The sequence below is a fragment of the Heptranchias perlo genome, chromosome 23, assembly GCF_035084215.1.
Source record: "Heptranchias perlo isolate sHepPer1 chromosome 23, sHepPer1.hap1, whole genome shotgun sequence".
In the NCBI taxonomy this organism is placed as follows: domain Eukaryota; kingdom Metazoa; phylum Chordata; class Chondrichthyes; order Hexanchiformes; family Hexanchidae; genus Heptranchias; species Heptranchias perlo.
Window position 1 is genome coordinate 12359199 of NC_090347.1, and position 23464 is coordinate 12382662.

The 23464-nt window shown below is 40.4% G+C and overlaps 1 protein-coding gene across 1 annotated transcript in view; it reads right to left on the reverse strand.

The window, feature by feature from the left end:
- cyth1b (cytohesin 1b) overlaps positions 1-23464 on the reverse strand; it is a 198910-nt gene that overhangs the window by 174552 nt on the left and 894 nt on the right. The window lies entirely within an intron of this gene.

Sequence of the window (23464 nt, forward strand, 5' to 3'; positions counted from 1 at the left end):
CCACCCCCTCGGTCAGTGCATTCCAGATCCTAACCACTCGCTGTGTATAAAAATTTTTCCTCATGTCACCTTTGGTTCTTTTGCCAATCACCTCAAATCTATGTTCTCTGGTTCCACCAATGGGAACAGTTTCTCTCTATCTACTCTGTCTAGACCCTTCATGATTTTGAATACCTCTATCAAATCTCTTCTCAACCTTCTCTGTTCCAAGGAGAACAACCCCAGCTTCTCCAGTCTATCCACGTAACTAAAGTCCCTCATCGCTGGAATCAATCTAGTAAATCTCTTCTGCACCCTCTCTAAGGCCGTCACATCTTTCCTAAAGTGCGGCGCCCAGAAATGGACACAATACTCCAGTTGTGGCTGAACCAGTGTTTTATAAAGGTTCATCATGACTTCCTTGCTTTTGTACTCTATGCCTCTATTTATAAAGCCCAGGATCCCGTTTGCTTTTTTAACTGCTTTCTCAACTTGCCCTACCACCTTCAACGATTTGTGCACATATACCCCCAGGTCTCTGTTCCTGTACCCCTTTTAGGGTTGTGCCCTCTAGTTTATATTGCCTCTCCTCATTCTTCCTATCGAAATGTATCACTTCGCATTTTTCTGCATTAAATTTCATCTGCCACTTGTCCGCCCGTGCCACCAGCCTGTCTATATCCTCTTGAAGTCTATCACTATCCTCCTCACTGTACACTATACTTCCAAGTTTGGTGTCTATCTGTGTACTTTGCACCCCAGCATTCAGTCTCACACAAAAGAAAATCTTGCAGGTGAAGTCAAAGTCTCTGCTGAACCATAATTCAAAGCACAATGTGACAGGGAGGTAATACGAGAGGGGCAGGGGAGAGTGAGCAACCAGAGGTGAGCGAGCGTGTGTTGTTTGCAACATCGGCATCCTATTGCACCCTGAACTGAGCTTCCCACCACATATCCGCTCCATCACCAAGACCACCAACTTCCACCTCCATAATATTGCCCTTCTCCGCCCCTGCCTCAGCTCATCTGCTGCTGAAAGCCTCATCCGTGCTTTTGTTACCTCCAGATTCAACTATTCCAATGCTTTCCTGGCTGGCCTCCCATCGTCCACCCTCTATGAACTTGAGCTCATCCAACATTCTGCTGCCTGTATCCCAACGTGCACCAAGTCCCACTCACCCATCGTCCCTGTGCTTGCTGACTTACATCGACTCCCAGTCCAACAATGCCTCCAATTTAAAACTCTCAACCTCATTTTCAAATCCCTCCAAATTTTCAAATGAGTAGATTTACCCTTGTTCAAATTACAATATTATGAATCTCCACCAAAGCCTATATAGTTTATTAAATAGAGACTTTATTTTCTCAGAATATAAAGTCAACAGTGTTGTAATTACAAAATTATCACACATCTCAAAAGATTAAACAGATAAGTGTGGAAACCACCACTGCTCCACCCATTTCAAATTGTGGGGAGATGGTTGCAATACATTGTCACATCACTAACCACCTGCCTTGTTCACTGACGGGTCATTGCTGTGCATTCTAATTAAAGTTGCAAGCCCCTCACAAATTTTATATCTGGCTTTAGAAGTACTGAAACTAGCTTCTGTTCAACTGATCACACCTACTGCGCCAAATTAAAGATAGTTTATCTGATGTATATGGATTAAGAGAAAATATTAAATTAACTAGTCATCCTTTCACACATGTACATTTGATACCTCCACTAGCTCCTGATCTATGATTTTCTGTGTTCACTAAGAAAACATTCAAATACTGCATCAGTAAGCAAGGATCATCATGACTGGAAAGCATGCGCGGGCACAGGAAGTCACCGCCCCGATTATAGGAATTCTTGTACCAAGTCCCGTTCACAAATCATCCCTGGCTCCTGGTCGGGAAACGCTTCGAATTCAAAATTCTCATCCTTGTTTTCAAATCCCCCCCCCATGGCCTCGCCACTCCCTATCTCTGTAACCCCTCTAGCCCTACAACCCTGCGTTCCTCCAATTCTGACCTGTTGTGCAGCCCCAGTTTCCTTCGGCCCACCATTGGCGACTGTGTCATCAGCCGTCTAGGCCCTAAGTTCTGGAATTCCCCCTCTAAGCCTCTCTGCCTCTCTCCTCCTGTAAGACGCTCATTAAAACATACCTCTTTGACCGAGCTTGGTCACCTGTCCTAATGCCTCCTTATGTGGCTCGGTCTCAAATTTTGTCCGATAATGCTCCTGTGAAGCAGCTTGGGATGTTTTACTATGGCGCTATATAAATGCAAGTTATGTTGTAAAGTATTGGATAAACAAAGATTTAATTGCATAATATAAATTCTTAGTGAAAAAGGTTGGACACTTTAGCCTGTAAACATGAGCACCATCCCATTATTCCCCTTGGTCAGTTGGGAAAAGACTTCAAGAGTTTTCCCTCCTACCCAGAGATGACCTGGCCACATTATTTATGTCAATCAATCGAGAGATTCAAACATGTGGCTGGTCTCATATCCAGAATGCAGCATAACAACTACTGACCACTCAGAAAATGAACTGTTAAGCAATATGCTTATGGAATGTTCGATCTTTAAATGAAAGAGACTACAACCAAGCTGTTTACAGTTATAACTGTTTGATATGTATGTACATAAAATGCTAACAGTTTAGCAAGCAAGAGGAAAATGTAGTTATTTAACCTTTAATGCCTCTTGCTTCCAAGGCAGCACTTCTGCACATTTTGGGTTCAATTATGTCAGAGATGTTGAGCAGTCAGCATTATTTTTTCAGATCTCAGCAGCACACTATGTTGAAATACCACTTAAATGTTTTCCCAGATCAATGCTTCTTCTTTCGCAATAAGTGTGCTGTCTTTACAAAGCAATTGTCCAAGTTCAGTGGCTCTTCAGAATCACATGCTGTGACACATGATCTACTTGGTTGCAAGACTGATAAAGTGACCGCACAAGATTCCTTAAGCAGAACTACCATAATTTGAAGAAAATAATTTAAATTGTAGATAAGACATTCCTCCCCCGCCCCCCCCCCCCCCCGCCAAATACTGTTCAAGGTGATGGCACCATCATCTTGTATCTCTGGCCTGCTCCAGCTCTCTGCATTTTGCTCCGTCCATCTTCTCATGGACACAAGTTTCCACACCTCTCGTGTGATTCAGGGTTCAATCAATCCTGCAGGGGAGTTGGGCCTAGCCAGTTTCCCTCAAAAAGACGAGTGTAAATTAACTAAATTCATGGTCCCAGCAAAGAGCTGCAATCGACATGAGCAGGAGTCGAATAACTGGGGCTAGTGTTGCAGCCCTATCTCCGCCATATACTTCCTCCAAATGCAACAGTCTCGCTGAGTGGGAGGTTGGTGAATTCACCCTTATATCCACCGCAGTGTTAAGTATTTTCTGTAATACAAAGAAAGTGAGGAATCTATAACTCATGCCTGGAGAACACATACAATATTGCAAATTTGGGTCTGCTGCAGGTAATCTTCTTGGTATCTGTGGTGTTATATCACTCCCATAAGCAGTCTGAGCAAGTTAATTTTTTGGGGGGTTGAGTCACACTGCTCTATATCTACTTGTATGATAAGGCAACCCAAGGAAGTAACAATAAAATCCTCATGATCTGAACTGGATATTTGTCTTTTGCATACGTGTTTCTTTAACCATTCCAAAGGCAGACCAAAGATTTGGTGAGATGAAGTTTGATAAAAATCATTAAGCTACCTTATTTTGCAGCAAATGACTAGAGAGAGCAACAGTTATGATCAGATCCACTTAGTTCAATCAGTACAACAGTGTAATAATACAAAGATAAGGAACACACTACGCTTCCCCACATCAATGAATCATCTGGCCTGATTTAAACAAACTAATTTCTAACTATCCCTGAATTGTGCAAGGGTCGGCAACTCGTGAGTCTAATGAACATTTTATTATTTACATTCTATGGGAAAACAAAATCGACGCTAGCTCATTAGTATCTTAGCTACCAATCTTTCCAGCCTTTTTGTAAGCTTGTCTGAAGACACTAAGCTTTTAAAAAACTCAACAGTAAAAGTATTTTTTATTTTTTCCAAATCCTTCCTGTGGAAAAATGGTCAAAGAAAAATAATTGTAATATGTGACAATAGGTGAAAATTTATCTTGAACAAATTATTTTTATTTTGATATACAAAGGGGGATTTTAACTCCCTCTGATTTTCTGACTTAGGCGATTGCCTCATAAATATTTGCAAATCAGAGTCCCATCACTTCGGACGTGGATGCTCCGCTCAGTAGAAGTGGTCAGAGTAGAAGCAAAAGGACCCAAAAGGTAAGTACAAAACTCATCTTTGTGTGGTAAGGAGGAGCAAGAGTGATCTTCAGGGCCCCATAAAAAAAAGTTTGGGTCAATGCTGCCTAAGGCTCCTCCACCCCCTCCCCCCACCCACCCCCCGCCTTCCGTGGAACCAGTACACATGGTACAACATCTTGCATTTATATAGCACCTTTAACATAGTAAAACATCCCAAGGTGCTTCACAGGAGTGTTACAGAGGCACATAAGGAGATAGTAGGGCAGGTGACCAAAAGCTTGGTCAAAGAGGTAGGTTTTAAGGAGTGTCTTAAAGGAGGAGAGAGGGGTACAGAGACGGAGAGATTTAGGGAGGGAATTCCAGAGCTTACGGCCTAAGCAGCTGAAGGCACGGCTGCCAATGGTGGAGCGATTAAAATCGGGGATGCGCAAGAGGCCAGAATTGGAGGACCGCAGAGATCTCGGAGGGTTGTCGGGCTGGAGGGGGTTAGAGAGATAGGGAGGGGCGAGGCCATGGAGGGATTTGAAAACAAGGATGAGAATTTTTTTTTAAATTGAGGCTTTGCCGGACCAGGAGCTAATCAACATGGTCAAAAGTAATGCCAAGGCTTCTGGGGCTCAATTAATGTTATAAACAAAATATTAAATTCTAAATTAGAGTTCTTACAATTGGATACAAGTAATAAAAATGGAAGCAGCTGTGTAAATAAGACAAAATTCAGAGTGCAACTCTGGCTCCCCTACACTACCTCTCCCTCATAACACACCACACGAGTGGGCTAACTCATTTATTCTAGTGCGGTACATTGGTCTATACTGCAATATATAAACTCCCTTTTCCTCCAGCCCCCTCGCTACCATCGTGTGTTTTTTTTTTCACCCATCAGTATTAAAATAAAATCCTGCTAATTTCAGCTGTCATGAAACGTTCATTGAAAATGGTTAGGATATGCGGCGCTATAGACAAATACAAGTCCTGACCAAAGTTGTATTCATGATGATACAGGGAAAATCAAGTTTGTGTAAGGAGATGCACTTGGCCCTTTATGTGGGCAGAGCGTGACCACAGTTAAGCAAACGTTAAAAAACAATGACTTTTCACTGGTCAAACAAACTGACAAATGTCACCCTTTGTCATTCTGATGTGGAGATGCCGGTGATGGACTGGGGTTGACAATTGTAAACAATTTTACAACACCAAGTTATAGTCCAACAAATTTATTTTTAATCCCACAAGCTTTCGGAGGCTTCCTCCTTCCTCAGGTGGTGTGGAAGGGGGAAGCCTCCGAAAGCTTGTGGGATTAAAAATAAAATTGTTGGACTATAACTTGGTGTTGTAAAATTGTTTACATTTGTCATTCTGCATATAGGACATATATCTATATCTTCTTACATCATCTGCACCATTATGCAAGAAGTTAGAGTTACTTCACTAACAAAAATGCTTAACTCATTCACTGCTAATAAGCTATTAAAACCTTGATATTCTGTCTCTGAAAGACTGAATTTGCTACTCATCAAGGTGAGCGATAGGGAGTGGAACACTTTCCATTTTCATAGAATCGTAGAAAATTTACAACACAGGAGGCCATTTGGCCCGTTGAGTCCGCACCGGCCGAAAATGAGCCACCCAGCCTAATCCCACTTTCCAGCACTTGGTCCGTAGCCTTGTAGATCACAGCACTTCAGGTACACATCCAAGTACTTTTTAAATGAGTTGAGGATTTCTAGCAGAGAGTTCCAGACCCCTACCACCATCTGGGTGAAAAAAAATTTCCTCAGCTCCCCTCGAGTCCTTCTACCAATCACTTTAAATCTATGCCCCCTGGTTATTCACCTCTCTGCTAAGGGGAATAGGTCCTTCCCATCCACTCTATTTAGGCCCCTCATAATTTTGTACACCTCAATTAAATCAGCCCTCAGCCTCCTCTGTTCCAAAGAGAATAACCCCAGCCTATCCAATCTTTCCTCACAGCTAAAATTCTCCAGTCCTGGCAACATCCTCATAAATCTTCTCCATACCCTCTCTAGTGCAATTACATCCTTCCAGTAATGTGGTGACCAGAACTGTACACAGTACTCAAGCTGTGGCCTAACCTATGTTTTATACAGTTCCAGCATAACTTCCCTGCTCTTATATTCTATGCCTCGGCTAAGGAAAGTATCCCATATGCCTTCTTAACTACCTTATCTACCTGTCCTGCTATCTTCAGGGATCTGTGGACACGCACTCCAAGGTCCCTCACTTCCTTTACACCTCAACATCCTCCTATTTATTGTGCACTCCCTTGCCTAGTTTGCCCTTCCCAAATGCATTACCTCACACGTCTCTGAATTGAATTCCATTTGCCACATTTCTGCCCATCTGACCAGTCCACTGATATCTTCCTGCAGTCTACAGCTTTCCTCCTCACTATCAACCACATGGCCAATTTTTGTTTCATCTGCAAACTTCTTAAATGTAGGGGGCATGATTAAGTCCAAATCATTAATATATATCACTAAAAGCAAGGGCCCTTGTACTGAGCCCTGCGGAACCCCACTAGAAACAGTCTTCCAGTCACAAAAACATCCGTCGACCAATATCTTTTGTTTCCTGCCACTGAGCCAATTTTGGATCCAACTTGCCACTCTCCCTTGGATCCCATAGACTTGTACTTTTTTGGCCAGTCTGCCATGTATGACCTTGTTAATAGGCTTGCTAAAATCCACATAGACTACATTAAACCCTCATCGATCCTCCTTGTTACCTCCTCAAATAATTCAATCAAGTTCGTCACACATGACCTTCCCTTGACAAATCCATGCTGACTGTCCTTGATTACTCCGTGTCTTTCTAAGTGATGGTTTATCCAGTAATTTGCCCACCACCGAGGTAAGTTTGGCCTGTAATTACTCGGTCTATCCCTCGCTCCCTTTTTAAACAATGGTACAACGTTAGCAGTCCTCCAATTCTCCAGCACCACACCTGTATCCAGTGAGGATTGGAAAATGATGGTCAGAGCCTCCGCTATTTCCTCCCTTGCTTCTTTTATCAGCCTGGGATACATTTGAACCGGCCCTGGTGATTTATCTATTTTCAAAGATGCTAATCCCCTTAATACTTCCTCTCTCATTATGTTTATCCCATCCAATATTTCACACTCCTCCTCCTTAACTACAATGTCTGCATCATCACTTTCTTTTGTGAAGACAGAGGCAAAGTATTCATTAAGAACCATACCCACATCTTCCGCTTCCACACACAGATGACCTTTTTGGTCTCTAATAGGCCCTACTCTTTCCTTAGTTATCCTCTTGCTCTTAATGTATTCATGAAACATCTTTGTTTTTTCCTTGATTTTACTTGCCAATATTTTTTCATGCCCTCTCTTTGCTTTCCTAATTTCCTTTTTAATGTCACCCCTGCACTTTTTATATTCCTCTAGGCTTTCTCTAGTATTAATCTACAAGGCACAAGTCAGGAGTGTGATGGAATACTCTCCACTTGCCTGGATGAGTACAGCTCCAACAACACTCAAGAAGCTCGACATCATCCAGGACAAAGCAGCCCGCTTGATTGGCACCCTATCCACCACCCTAAACATTCACTCTCTTCACCACTGGTGCACTGTGGTTGCATTGTGTACCATCTACAGGATGCACTGCAGCAACTCACCCAGGCTTCTTCGACAGCACTTCCCAAACCCACAACCTCTACCACCTAAAAGGACAAGGGCAGCAGGCACATGGGGACAACACCACCTGCACGTTCCCCTCCAAGTCATACACCATCCCGATTTGGAAATATATCGCCGTTCCTTCATCATTGCTGGGTCCAAATCCTGGAACTCCCTTCCTAACAGCACTGTGGGAGAACCTTCACCACACAGACTGCATCAGTTCAAGAAGGCGGCTCACCACCACCTTCTCCAGGGCAATTAGGGATGGGCAATAAATGCTGGCCTTGCCAGCGACGCCCACATCCCATGAACGAATAAAAAAAATTCTCGAAGTCTGACATAAGCTTTCCTTTTTTGCCTTATCTGACCCTGTATGCTCCTTGATATCCTAAGCATCTACTGTATGAATCAAACATTTCCAGTTCAGGAATAGCATAGTTAAGTGCAGGTTAAAGCTCCTTCAACTCTGCTACAGCAATATCCCTCAGCTCCAAGCTCAAAAGCACTCCCTACTGCACCAGTGCAACGTCTTTCCATTTCCCACAGCAGCCATCCTGTGGCTGATGAGTAACATTTCCATTTTAATGCCAATCATGGTAAATTGGGGATGATATTATACCATGGGCCCATGCCTATAAACACGAAAAATTGATCACAAGGAGGACTGGACTTGACTTTTGAAGCAGATAACTGCCCAATTCTTTAGAATCAGTGAATGTGTTTTGAGCTCCAGTGGTGACAGACACATTACCTACTTAGCTATGTACAATGGACTTTACCAATTCTGACACAACATACAAAATTTGATATCTTGCCACTGCAAACACAGAAGTCGTTTAAATGCAGCTGATTCAACTTGTCAGCTTATTCCAATTGGTCAACCAAACACTCTCGCTTCCCCTTTTACATCATAACTTTTTTTCCCATAGAAAATGAAAGCAAACCACCATAATGCTTAAAGCTTCAATTTTTAAACTCTTTAGTAAAATGGTGTTAAAACAGGCTCAAAGTAGCACAATATGTGGCAAAGCAACATGCTGTATCAACGTGGTGGAACACTGGTTCAACGTCAGAGATTCCCTGCATAGCTCACCGATGGCGTGAGACACGCAGACCTGCAAAAGGAAGTACCCAGATGAATAGGGACTAAGGAAAGCACTCCTCACGTACACAGATGTGTCTCAGAGCACTTTACAGGGGAGTGGACAATGAACTACACATCAAGCAAAATAGAGAAAAGTAAGGGGTTATAAAAGATAAATCACAGTAGAAGGATCTGCTGGAGGTTTTTAAAGGTGGTGGTACGGAGGACAAATTCCAGTGGGCAAGGGCACAGTGGAGCAAAGGAAACAGTGAACTAGTAGCATGCCAGTGTCAGACAGTTGGATGTGCACAGGGGCTCCCCATTAGTAGGAGATTGCAGAGGTAGGGAACTGTGTGGCTCTGGAGGTATTTGATAAAGAGGAGAATCCTAAACTTGATTCTCTGGTCCACAAGGAATTGGGGCGATGGAGTTTCTTTCTTTTAATAAAACTGTATTCTCCTACTGAAAGTTACTTTTATTACATATTATATTTATAAATGCTAATATTTTACAATAGCTAGGCTGGTTTATGCATGAGGGGGACACGGGAGGAGATATTTTATCAAACCAATTTGGATGCGAAAGTACAAAGCACATCAGTAATTGTGTGTGCAATATCTTCACAGAATCCATTTCTGTATCAAACTATTTATATCCTATCTTTTTTTTTAAAAACACAATATGCCATTTGTGGTCATGTGGTTGGGATGAAATCTCTGCCAGTGCTATTCTGCAACTGACCACCAGGAGATGCACAAGAGCAAAATGGGAAAAAAAAACACTCCCTCAGATTTCCCGTCTCTGTGGGTAAGCACCTAACCTCTGCTCTGCTCCACCTCACAGTGGATGAAATCAACAAGTCAGTGCATGAAGTATTATGGGTTGTGAAGGGAAATCCTCTCACATTAGTAGGAGATTGCAGAGGTAGAGAAGCGTGTGGCTATAGAGGTGTCTGGAGACGAAGATGAGAATCTTAAACTTTCTCTGAGCCACAAGGTGTCGGAGTGACGGTAAAGCAGTTGGTGAGGCAGTTTCTTTCTTTTAATAAAAATCCATTAATAAAAAATAAAAATGTCAGTGGTAGCACTCTCGTCTCAGAGTCAGAAGGCTGTGGGTTCAAGTCCCACTCCAGAGACTTGAGCATAAAATCCAAGCTGACACTCCAGTGCAGTACTGAGGGACTGCTGCAATGTTGAGGTGCCATGTTTTGGGTGAGACATTAAACAGAGACCTCATCTGCCCTCTCAGGATCCCATGGCACTATTCCAGCAAGAGCAGGGGAGTTCTTCCCGGTGTCCTGGTCAATATTTATCCCTCAACCAACATGACTAAAACAGATTATCTGGTCATTATCTCATTGCTGTTTGTGGGATCTTGCTGTGCACAAATTGGCTGCCATGTTTCCTACTTTACAACAATGACTGCACTTCAAAAGTACTTCATTGGCTGCAAAGCGCTTTGGGACGTCCCTAGATCATGAAAAGCGCTATATAAATGCAAGACTTTCCTTCACTCCATGGCACAGTATAGTAATGCTCAACACACAGACAGCACACAGCACCGGATTAATAAAGTTACTGGCAATAATGTTCTATAGTTTCCAACCATTGATACAGTAGAAGCATGAAACTAAATAATGCATCAGTGGAAATGCACAATTGCCCTTTAAATACACTGACATTTCAAATTGTTCATTTTAAAGCTGTTATTTCCACAATCTGCAAAGAAGATTTTACATAATATACTCAACTCATTTGACCTCTTGATAAAACAATATTTTTACATTTGAGATTTGTTTTAATGATTATGTATTGCAGGAAGTATCATTTCCATTACATACCATGAATTTCAAACCATGTTTCAATAGATTCTCTATGTTTTTTTTTAATAGATGTAGCATTAAGGGCTATTCAGAGTGGGCGCTATTAAGTCTTATAAATCAAAGTAGGAGGATTCCAATCCAAATAAAATCTAATTAGTAAATTGCCAAAATGAAAACTGCTGCTCCAGTGACTTTTAAACACTAATGGCACTCCTGATGCAAATTTATTTAGGAATTACTACTGTATGGCAGATATAATCCAGGCATATTTCATTTTTTTTGTTAAAAAAAGCCAACATTTGTACACCCTCAGATTTTCTTGCTTCAATAAAATTATTTTGATTATAATTTTCAGATTTCACCTTCTTTGTTGCATAGTCAGCATTACACATTTTCTCAAGTGTTGCTGCAGGAATTTGTTCAATCTAAAGTGACAAGTTTTCTGAGTTTACAAATTACTCATAAGGCAGAGACTGGGAAGGCACCTATAATGCCCAGACTGCATTCCCAAACAATGAACTCAGCTGCTGCATGTTGAAGAGGTTTTATGGTTATCAGTTGCTCTGACAAGTGCCACATCACCTGGGAAATGAATGACAGCTTGTTTGATCCATGCCAAATGCATATTGTGGCAGAGCTGGTGGCATGGTTATGAAGTACTCAACAGACCTTCCTAGTCAGAAGAGAAAATAAAGATAACATTTTTAAATGTCCAATGAAGTAGTTGAAAATGAAGCAGAAATATTGATTTAAATTAAAAAGAATCCATGTCTCTCTCAAACATGCAAAAGCAATTTACATACAATTACTTTGAAGTGCAGTGACTGTGCTTATGAAGGCAAACATGGCAGCCATTTTATGGGTGACAAGTTCTTAAAATAGCAATAAAATAAATGGCCAGTTAATTAGGCTCTTTTGGTGTGGTTTGAGAGAAGAATCTATTGGCCAGGACAACAGAAGTACTCGCTGCACTTCTTCGCATTAATGCGATTGGATTTTTAAAGATTGACCTGAGCAGGCAGATGCAGCCTCAATTTAACGTCGCATCCAAGAACTGGCCCTTTGACAAAACAGTTCTTATTCAATAGCGCATCGAAACCTCATCCGAGATTAAGTGCTCAAGTTCTGAAAAGGAGCTTGAACCCATAACCTCCCAACTGAGAGATAAGTTGACACTCAACAGTTGTTCTGTGCACTGAACACACAAGTAATTATAGCAAATTTGAGCATGTAGCAGCAGCATCATGCTATAATGTTTTGTGTGTATATATGCTTTACCTGGTTAATGGGTAGTAAGAAAAATGACATCAGATGGCTTCAATGTCTTTTTGAATGGGAATACATAAAGGCTCAATGGCTTTTTACATTAAAAATGTATAGTCATTTCTTGCGAATATGTACCAAATGGCTTTTAAGCACAGCTATTATCTCTTTAGTTGCCAAATGGTTCCCCAATTAATAACTAAAAAGCAAAATAACAGAGTGCTTGTACATCCACACCCCAAAGCCAATTTTCTTAAAAGCATTTGAACTTCCGTTATACAACAGCAGACATCTTTGGGTTCTTTTGTAGACTCCCTGCACATACCAGCAGTTTTCAAATGGCATTGCTCACAGGAGGTCAGATTGGCTTTATATGACAGAGGTGTTACACAATGCGACATACAGCGTATAATTCTGCTGACAAGCTGCAGCTGAGTTTAAACCTGGTCTATCCCTTTAAGGCCACACAGTCTAATTTCTGTAAATAGCACTTCCTGAGGTGAATCAGAGGACATTCGCTTCCTTTACTTCAAGATGCCACCTGTGCATTCGTAGGTTCCCTTTCATTTACAATTTGTTGTTCTTTTATGAACACACTTGAGGCAGTCGGGTGAAATACAAGGTTCAGGGATGCATAAGACTTTTATGAGTATGAGTTGCAACACAACTGGTCGTAGAGAAAAAAAAAACATCATCTTCTAAGAAAGTGTGTCAAAAAAATCCTTGTATCTTATGAGATCGAATGTTTGACATAGTACCATGGCATTAAGAAATCGTTCAGTAAAATTAAACTTCCTAACTGGGCAATGCTTCTTCTATTAGATGTAGATTCTTCTCTTGAATATAACACTGGCATGATAAAACAGTTGTAAACAATTTTACAACACCAAGTTATAGTCCAGCAATTTTATTTTAAATTCACAAGCTTTCGGAGACTTCCTCCTTCCTCAGGTAAATGTTCAGGATCTCCTTGAAGCCTACGCATTTATACATATAGAACAATACATGGTGTTTACAGACTGCCCCTGCAACTGCCCGTTGCCAAGGCAATCACCGTGTTCAGACAGAGAGGTGTCACCTGCAGAACCCCCGAATACACATTCAACAAAAAAACAAACAGGAAAAAAACAGAGAAGAAAAACAGAGAGAGGCAGAAACATCCGGAAGGCAGAGAGAGCCAGCAAATGACCCATTATATTAAAAACAGATAACATTTGTTCGCTGGTGGGGTAACGTGTAGCGTGACATGAACCCAAGATCCCGGTTGAGGCCGTCCTCATGGGTGCGGAACTTGGCTATCAATTTCTGCTCGACGATTTTGCGTTGTCGTGTGTCTCGAAGGCCGCCTTGGAGTACGCTTACCCGAAGGTCGGTGGATGAATGTCCATGACTGCTGAAGTGTTCCCCGACTGGGAGGGAACCCTCCTGTTTGGCGATTGTTGCGCGGTGTCCGTTCATCCGTTGTCGCAGCGTCTGCATGGTCTCGCCAATGTACCATGCTCTGGGGCATCCTTTCCTGCAACGTATGAGGTAGACAACCTCATACGTTGCAGGAAAGGATGCCCCAGAGCATGGTACATTGGCGAGACCATGCAGACGCTGCGACAACGGATGAACGGACACCGCGCAACAATCGCCAAACAGGAGGGTTCCCTCCCAGTCGGGGAACACTTCAGCAGTCATGGACATTCATCCACCGACCTTCGGGTAAGCGTACTCCAAGGCGGCCTTCGAGACACACGACAACGCAAAATCGTCGAGCAGAAATTGATAGCCAAGTTCCGCACCCATGAGGACGGCCTCAACCGGGATCTTGGGTTCATGTCACGCTACACGTTACCCCACCAGCGAACAAATGTTATCTGTTTTTAATATAATGGGTCATTTGCTGGCTCTCTCTGCCTTCCGGATGTTTCTGCCTCTCTCTGTTTTTCTTCTCTGTTTTTTTCCTGTTTGTTTTTTTGTTGAATGTGTATTCGGGGGTTCTGCAGGTGACACCTCTCTGTCTGAACACGGTGATTGCCTTGGCAACGGGCAGTTGCAGGGGCAGTCTGTAAACACCATGTATTGTTCTATATGTATAAATGCGTAGGCTTCAAGGAGATCCTGAACATTTACCTGAGGAAGGAGGAAGTCTCCGAAAGCTTGTGAATTTAAAATAAAATTGCTGGACTATAACTTGGTGTTGTAAAATTGTTTACAATTGTCAACCCCAGTCCATCACCGGCATCTCCACATCATGATAAAACAGATCTTTCCAACCTCATTCTTTGGTCCTATCCATATTCCTTATTCTAATGTAGAACTGGCTCTGACTCCAGGTTCATTCTAATTTTGCACATTATGGGGGGAAAATCTGCTTGTTGCATAATGCTCAGATTATTGAAATTTACATATTTGGTGACTACACGAGGTTCATTGTTTTCATTACTCAAAGAGCACAGTGAATGAATGACACATTTTCTTTGATTACAAGAATCATTTTTTGATAATAAAACAATTAGAAACTTGAGGTAGGGCAAAGGGAGCACATTCTTCTTGATTCATACAAGTGATATTTTGATGAAAGAACAGAAATGCTAGAAACACACAGGTCACAGAAATGCTGTGTTTCCAGCATTTGTTTTTGTTTCAAGTTTCCAGCTTTATAGCAGTAGTATTTTGGTGTGCTGTTGCTATTTGTCAGTGTATGACAGTAAAAGATAGATTTGAAAAACTCAGAAGGCTAGTTTCCATGTGATAAATGTCAGTTCCACACACATCTGACAACAAGTCTACGCTTGAAAGGTTCCAATACACATGTTGCAATGAGACTCCCATTGCAACACAGAACATTACTTGCTGCCTGCACATGTTCACCAAATAAAGTGATCCTAATGAAAGGCAATACTGAATTACAATTATGTTGAAAAGTTTATCTTTTTTTAAACAAAAAGTATGTGAAGAATGGACTGCTTTGTTACAATTTTGCATCAAAACAGCACAAGGAAATGTTTCCCCCAGTTAACTAAATGTGATCTGTTTCGACCGTAGTCATGGCTCAGCTTTCACAACAGTATCATGCGTAAGTTTTCTTTGAGCATGCATGTTATATTGTACTGCAGGGCATCAGTGTAACAGCAATTACTGCATTGGCCATCGTAATGAGCTAGGTTGTTTTACTGCCAAGTTCTGGGCAACATCCTGCTTGTCTTGAGCTGAAACACGTGTTTTGTCAGTCTCAGGTTGTAAACCACAAATTTGCCTTCCATACTTGTCTTTATGTGCACACAGCTGCTTCAGCTAACCCTGTAAGACGACATGACCAGCAGAAACAATTGACAATGGAAACATTTCTTTAATTAAAAACTTAATATGCTCAGCTGACACAGTACATCAGGGGAATACATTTCTTACAAAGTAACAATAGTTTGGAGGAAACCAGATCCTCTAGATTACTGGAACCTCTCAAATAAAAATAAAGAGCTCCAACAGATTCCTGCAAAGACTGTACTACCCAAACCCAGCCCCATAAAAGCTCCCTCCAATGTGACGGTTAAAGTTTCTATTCTTCACAGTTCATTGAAAAAAGAAGTGGGAAGGAATGAAAGTGCTGAAATTGTCATTTTACCACCAACTCTTATAAGAATCTAACACGACTCCACTCCAAAGTATATAAATAAAAGGGGGGGGGGGAGGGAGAAGAGCGGGGTGGAAAAACAGCAAATGCTTGAAATTTGAAGCAGAAAAAACATTATTAGGGTATACACCTGAAGCATCAACTTGTCTTTTCTATTTATAGATACTGTATTTTTGTAACTTTTTCTGTGTTTGTACTACTCCAGATTGTGTCAATGTAAACAATTCCCACAAAAACACACACCAGTCCTGAGCTAGATCTTTCTTTTACAAACTTTCTCCGTCCTGTTAATGCGTTTCCTCTGAAGTATAAACAGGTTAACGGGAGGGGAAAAAGATATGGCAGTGGTAACCAAAACGTAGATGGCCACTGCCAGACTCTGTTCCTGCTTCTGTTCCAGATGTCCTTAATCCATTTCAACAATAATTACCTGTTCTTTACAATCTGATCCGAACTACACCAACGCATATATAACCCATCGATGAACGGCTAAGAGAGGTGCGAGGGCTAGCAATAGCCATGTTAATTTGCTATTAATTCAAAGATGGAACCGCCCCCAACATCAATGCCAGCTGGAATTCAGTATTTTAATAAATTTACATTAGAGCAGCTATAAGGAAATGCTTAATGCAGAACACTTAAAGATTAGTCACAAAATCTGCTGTACTAACTGCATGGAGTTGCTATTTAACAACTACAAAAATTAGTGCTGGAATTTGCAAGTTAGTTCGAACACCTCAAAAATCTAATTCTTCAGATGAAAGTACAAAAATCTGCTTTAATTTAGGACAATAGCTAGACCCTCTCCCTGGTGTTATAGTTTTTTTTGTGGTCATCCAATTTTCTCCCATTGTCTTTCCTTCTGTCCTGAAGGTGCTATTTCCATAGATGGTACCTGTTTTCCTTTACCCACATCATTCATTATGTATGAACCTGGACAGCGAGTACTGGACTGGTCAATCACGAGGGTATCACAGTTAAGCCTCACCCTCCCCTCCTTCAGCAGCCACACATGTGCATTGCCAGCTAAGAATGACTGGATATAGCAATCTGGAACAACCACACTTGCTCAGTCCCTTTTTTCACCCCCATTCTCTTCCCCTCACGCCCTTGCAAAAGCCTGGTCACACTTAAGCCAAGCCAAGTGCAGCGCTCCAATGCCATCGCCATCTAAGATAGACCAACTCATCACAGATAAAGGCTTGAACCTGACTTCCCAGGCCATATTCCTCATGACCCAACAATGAAGCCAACATCATTCATTGTATAATTACAATTTCATCACAGGAAACCAGCTTCATTGGTTAGTATGTGGGACATCACCCAAACAGATCAGAAATAGCTGCACACTGTCAGCTATCTGAAGCGACAACACCCAACCCTGAAAGGAAGGCAGATTTGACAGGTGAAATTCTTCCACGTAGAGCTCAACTGTCAAGATTTTCTTTACATTTCCACTCTCATTAATTAGAAGTCTTATTTTAATATGAGCAAAACACTTGCAAATTAACCTGACATACAAGGCCATTGCTTAGAATAAGATTGTACCACACCACTACTATACTAAGAACAGTGATAGTAACGGAGTAGTGTGATGTTTCAAAAAACAAACACTGAAGATATGCTAGCAGTGTAAAAATATTTATGTTTTAAATCAATGTTAAATTGAAGATTTGCCAAACTACATACTGAATCCTTGTAGCAGAAGCAGAAAGGGACTAAGATTCTTTATTTACATAAAAAAAACCTGCATATTTTAAAATAAATGAATGCACTATTGCCAAGATTAATAGCCAATAACATGCAACAGGCCTACAGTAAGAAGGTCTGAAATCTATTATCCAGCAAGCAGTCCAGAAATGTGCTCTAGCCCATAAATCATGCCTATCAAAATTAAGTGAAAAAAGTTTCACTTTTGCTTGTGATGTATTCATTTATACCAGTCCAGCAGCATCAATTGCTGTAGTTAGTGGAATGTCAATTAGATGTAGATGGGTCACAATACATTAATGACAAAGCATTATTGATAAAGACAGTTTGGGAATGTAGGATGGATTGGCAACATAAGGCAGAGCACAACTTGGTCCTTTAGCAATCTACCGTAAGTCCCAAAACAAATTTCATTAGCTTTTTGAAATGCTTTTCAGGTGAATAATGTCATCATCTTTGGATAACTATGATATGAAATGGCCTTGTCCCCATACAAACAATGGAAATGATTGCCAAAAATCATCGTGCAAAATCCATTACTGACTCCTTGCAATCTTATACTTGAAGGAAAGTACAGGGGATATGAGTGATCAACTAACATCCAATCTATTTTCTTGGCATCATTACTCCCCTCCACCCTTTACTGCCAGCTGAGATTGGTAATTGCCAAGGACACTGCATCTCAGCTAGGTAATAAAGAGTGGAGTGGAAAGCTTGCATCAAAACCCTCATAACACTTCCTACTAGCCAGTAATAGAGTGATCTTGGCAGAGGCCAAGAAATATGTTCTCTTCTCACTTGGTTAATGGCACAGGGCATAAAAGTGAAAGTGAAAAAAATAACCTGCAAAACTCACACTTAGAAAACTGAGAAGTACTGACATGATAGAATGGTGCAGTTAAAAACTGGTTCCTTATCCAAAAAACCCATACTGCAAAACAATTTATAAATTAATAAAGTTGTCTTGTACTACATGGTCAATGAGAAAAATAAGCACACAGTAAATGTCTGCAGTGCTCGATTTAAGAATCTACTTTACAATTCTAAAAGAAGAAATTCTAGGACAAGAAAAAAAAGCCAATGAGGCCATTTAATCCAGTCCTTTGTTAATCCACACACAATTTACCCTAAACTCTTCTAAATTTACTGACCTTGAGGGCAGTGACTAATCACATACAAAATTTTCCAGGATGATAAAGCAGTCTGTTAACAAGATACTTATCTGAACTGCAAATTCTTTAATGTTAAATTTGGTGATGTTCAAAAAGAAAACTGTTATGCAGGATTAGCTTCACAATTTATAGTTACAGCAATTAAAAGCCACCACCTCATTTATTTCCAGATGTAAGTAAAGAAACAGTATTTCAAAACTGTACTGAAATACTCCATCCTGCAAAAAAGAGTGCCCAAAAGCAAACCTTCTAAGAATTATACATCATTTCAAGTAGTCAATTCTGAACCATATGTAAAAATATTTATGTTTTAAATCAATATTAAATTGAAGGTTTGCCAAACTACATACTGAATCCTTGTTCTAAAAAGGCACATGCACCTATACAATAAGAGGCAGCTTTTCCCACAGAGTGCCGTTATGTCTGCACAGTGCCCAGCGTTAAGCCGCCCATAGACAGCCACTATGATCACGTACAACCTGCAGGGCAAACATCAGTGCAACCAAGCCTGAAACTCAATGGCCGGCAGCAGCACCATTCACTCACAAGCAGTCAGCAATTCACATCACAGTATAATGAACACCATTCATACAAAGTATATAGAATCATTGTCCTTTTGTATGATAATGAAATGATTGGTAACACTAACTTTAAAAGAAAATGTTGACAGTAATTTTACCAATAGCAAATCATAGCATTTGCAACTTCTGCATACCTTTTTCCATTTATGTGTTGAAATCATATCTTTAGAAAACCACAGTTCCCTCATCCTTCCTGAAAGTACTAACACTGTAGTAAAAAATTAACACGCACATCAGATTCATACCTGCAATCCAATACTTGTATACACCATGCCTGAGTTAAATTAGTCAAAACCTGAAAGATATTTTACAAACAAAGCATTTTAAAATGATTTTCCTTGATATGATCTTAATTTACAGTGAAACAATAATCAGTTACAAATTCCACAAATTGTGAATGAACCATTTCATTTCAACTGGGCCATGTTGTGGGTAACATTTAAAGAACAATGTGCATGAGTTTGTAAACACTTCACAATACCTACAGCAACAAAACTCTCATGGGCCAAATCTAAAATGCAATTAGGTCACGTCACAAATTATTTCTACCATTATCCCACCAGGATAATGTTCACTTTACTTAGCAGATACTAATGTACGATATAAACTTTATGATCTATGTTTCAGCAATTGTGCATCAGATTATCGGAGCTTCGTTGGTGTGAACAAAAATATAAATGCCAATACTTCTCATCTCATTACAAGTACAACAGGAGTAAAGAGTTCCATACTGTGAAAGTAGAAGGCGCTTTAGATACTAAGAAAAAAAATCACAATGATTACGATCTGCTCTCTCTGATCATTAGATACGATAGCTCTGGGAAGCCTACCATGGTGCAGGTTATTGCTTGCAGGAGGTGCAGTTGCATTTTGTCTGCATCAGAATCTTTCAACTTAACCTCCTCAACTTGCTTTGAAACAAAACAAAATGCCATTGTGTTAACTGTAACCAGTTGATTAAACATAACTTTAAAAGTGGAATAAAGTGTGTTGAATGAACTTAAAACATTGTTTTCATAGTTCTTTCAAGTTGTTCTGTTTACATTAAATAATTCATAATGAAGAGAATAGCTTCTCAAACTAGGGTCACTGAACATTCAGGGGCCTATGAGGAGATCCCAAGGGGTCCAGAGTTAATAGGTTAGTACACTAATAAAGATGCATTTTCTGCAATAATAGAACCGTTTCCCTTTGGGTAGCTTGCAGTCTTACGGAAATTAAAAGGGATCTTCAGGAATGTATTAATATTTGCAGGAGGCCGCACACACACAAAAGTTTGAAAACCAATAGCCTGGAGTTAATTTCACATGGACCCTAGTCAGACCTTGGTCAGAAACCCATACTAACTTGTTGCACAGGCTTTGATCCTTATAAGGAAAAAGCCCACACCTTCCAGCCTTACACAGGTGACATCATTCATCCAGGAATCCTCCCCTTACCCAGGTTTATTGCTGCAGAAATTAAGTTTTTTTTATTTTCTTAACTCCATATTTATTAGATGGTCCTGACACAGCAGCCACACTGAATGGGAGAAAACACAATGGACAGGACTGTAGACAAGCTATTGCAGGGTAGGACAGATTGGGAAAGTGAAGGCCATTCCCTCTCCCAACACTCATACTGATGACCAATTTTTCAGGCTAAGAAAGATTTTTTTTCAGCAGATGGAAACATAGTAAAATTTGCATTAGAATCTCTCTGTTTAAAAATTAAAACACAACATGCAATACTATTCTCACTGTGATGTACTGAGTTTTAATTGGTCATTGGTGCTGATTTACAGAATCCTTCACAGATTAAAAGGCAATCATATTCTACTGGACAGTCAGTTAATTCAGTAACTTGTACATCAGTGTCTCTCATTTTTCTTTATTATCACTTTATTCTTTAAAATGGAGAGTTAGAGGCAGCCTATAGCAGAAGTTTTTGCATAGAACTACCATAATGTGATGAGATGTTTCACTCCACTGACACCAGCTTTGGGCTGAACCCCCCATTCATAAATGTCCTAAGACAGGAACTTCATGGTCACAGAGGTAGTTTTACACAAAGTATCTATTATTAGGCTGCTTCTAGCTAGTGTTTTAAAAATACAAAGCACAGCAAAGGTCGATGACACCAACTAAATACAGACACTTGATTTAATGACAATTAGGCATTATGACAATTCAGTACAATATACACTCATTAATTACATGCACCCTTCAATACCAAATGAAAATATTTAACCAATCATGCAAATAAATCGGTTAAAAAATTCAGTTTTTAAAAAAATCTCTGCAGCTATTACATGAACAATAACTACATTCTTGCCTTGAGTATTACACATTTTTTTTAACATTGCAATAAAGATTCCTGGACAAATTGCTGCTAAGGAACTCTGAACTAACCATCCCACCCTTAATGTTTTTTCACTGCATCCTACGGATGGGCTTGAAAATCAATGAAAAAGGGATGGGTTGTTGAACAATGTTCTTATGAAACATTTAACCCCAAACTTTTGTCTCTGAGACCTATCAAGTCTGGCAAAGTGCACGTCATCCATCACTTCCCAATTATACAGGATTGGTGTATAAACTGAATTCTCAAATATTGCAACTTACAATTCAAATCCACAACCAAACATACACGTTGCAATCAAGTCAAAATTCAGAAAGTATGAAGGCACTAAAATATGTATTAAATTTGCTATGGCCTGCAAATACATTCCATTGAAAAATCCTGAGATGCTTCTTAGGCTATTTTGATTCCGACCAATACGGCAACGCTGAATACCCAGTGCCACCATGGACAAAGGCAGCACTACCAAATGCCTCCCTCAAGAGAAGGGCACCATCTAATACAACACTACTACAGGTGGTCCAATCAAACAAAGAGATGTAGAAAACAAAATAAACACAAATCATAATCATGTTTTCCTCATCAATGATACAGTTAGTGTCCTGCAGTGCCCACCGGTCATGGTACGTCTCAAACTACTGGTGGACTCTGCGTGATCCCTCTTCAGGGCCACCAAGGCATGCCCAAAGCCGCGGAAGAGAGACAAGCAGTCAATGCGACCATCCCCGCATATCCTACGCATCATGGACCTATGAACGATGGTTTTGGCCAGGCCCAGGAGCAGAGCCACAGGGAGGTCCTCCAACTGCTTGCCCCCTTATGTACCGGGTCAGCCAAAATCCAGAGCATCGAACTGAAGTTTAACCAAAAATTGAGGAGCACTTTTCCTTTGGTCACAAAACGTAAGCATGACACACATAATTAATAAATGAGTTACGCAAACTGAGTAAAAGGATCATTTTACAATATGTATTCTCAGGTTAGTCCAAATCTGGTTATAGTCAAATGGGAGTAGCTCTGAATTATGGCGCAAGATATAAAAATGTTTTTTTTTTTAAAATGAAACATGGACTAGTCAGTTTCCTGAACGATAATACACTGAACTGTTGTGACACCAAAAAACCTTCTTCCTGTAGAAAGGCACTCTTACAAAATAGATTTCATTTTTCCTGCTTGGCGATGCAAGCCACAAGAACCATAAAGGGTGTGGGCAAGTTTTGGAAGGTGCCCCCCCCCCCCCCAATTTTCTTCCCTGATCTCCTGAATGTGCTTTCACTTGGGTATGATCCCACAGATCTCAGTAGTCCTCTGGTACATTTGTGTATAACAAGTTGGCAGTGAACACCAACAGACTAATTTGCTATGGAAGGCACCAATAAGCCCAATCTCAAGTACACATCTCAGTTTCACTTTCATAAATCACTCAACTGATGTCACCTTGACCCCTCAAATATGTTGCAGTCATAACGCAGATTATGTGCAGGATGTTGAAAATCCTGTTAATATATGAAGATCAATAAGGTAGTCTCACATTCTCTGCTAGTCACTAAATGATGTACCAAACCAGGACAACACCCCCCCCCCCCCCCACTTATCCACCTTTGTGACCCTCAACAAAACCTAGGAAATGTAAAAGCACAGTTCCAGTATGGTATTAAAACACAACACAACTGGAAAAATGGGAAAGAAACAAAGCCGCAAAACGTGATTTTAGTAGCAAAACGCACCAATCATATGGCAAATACCTGCTCAACCTGAAAAATATATGAATATGGAATGGATTATTATGTACAATCTATTTTTAAATTACCTGATTATTCAGAATTTTATCACTAAATTCCCACTTTGCTGCATTATTTACATTTTTTAATTCAAATGATTGGATAATTGAATTTTTTGTTTGTGCAAAATGCTAATTCAAATTATCAGCAGCAGACAGG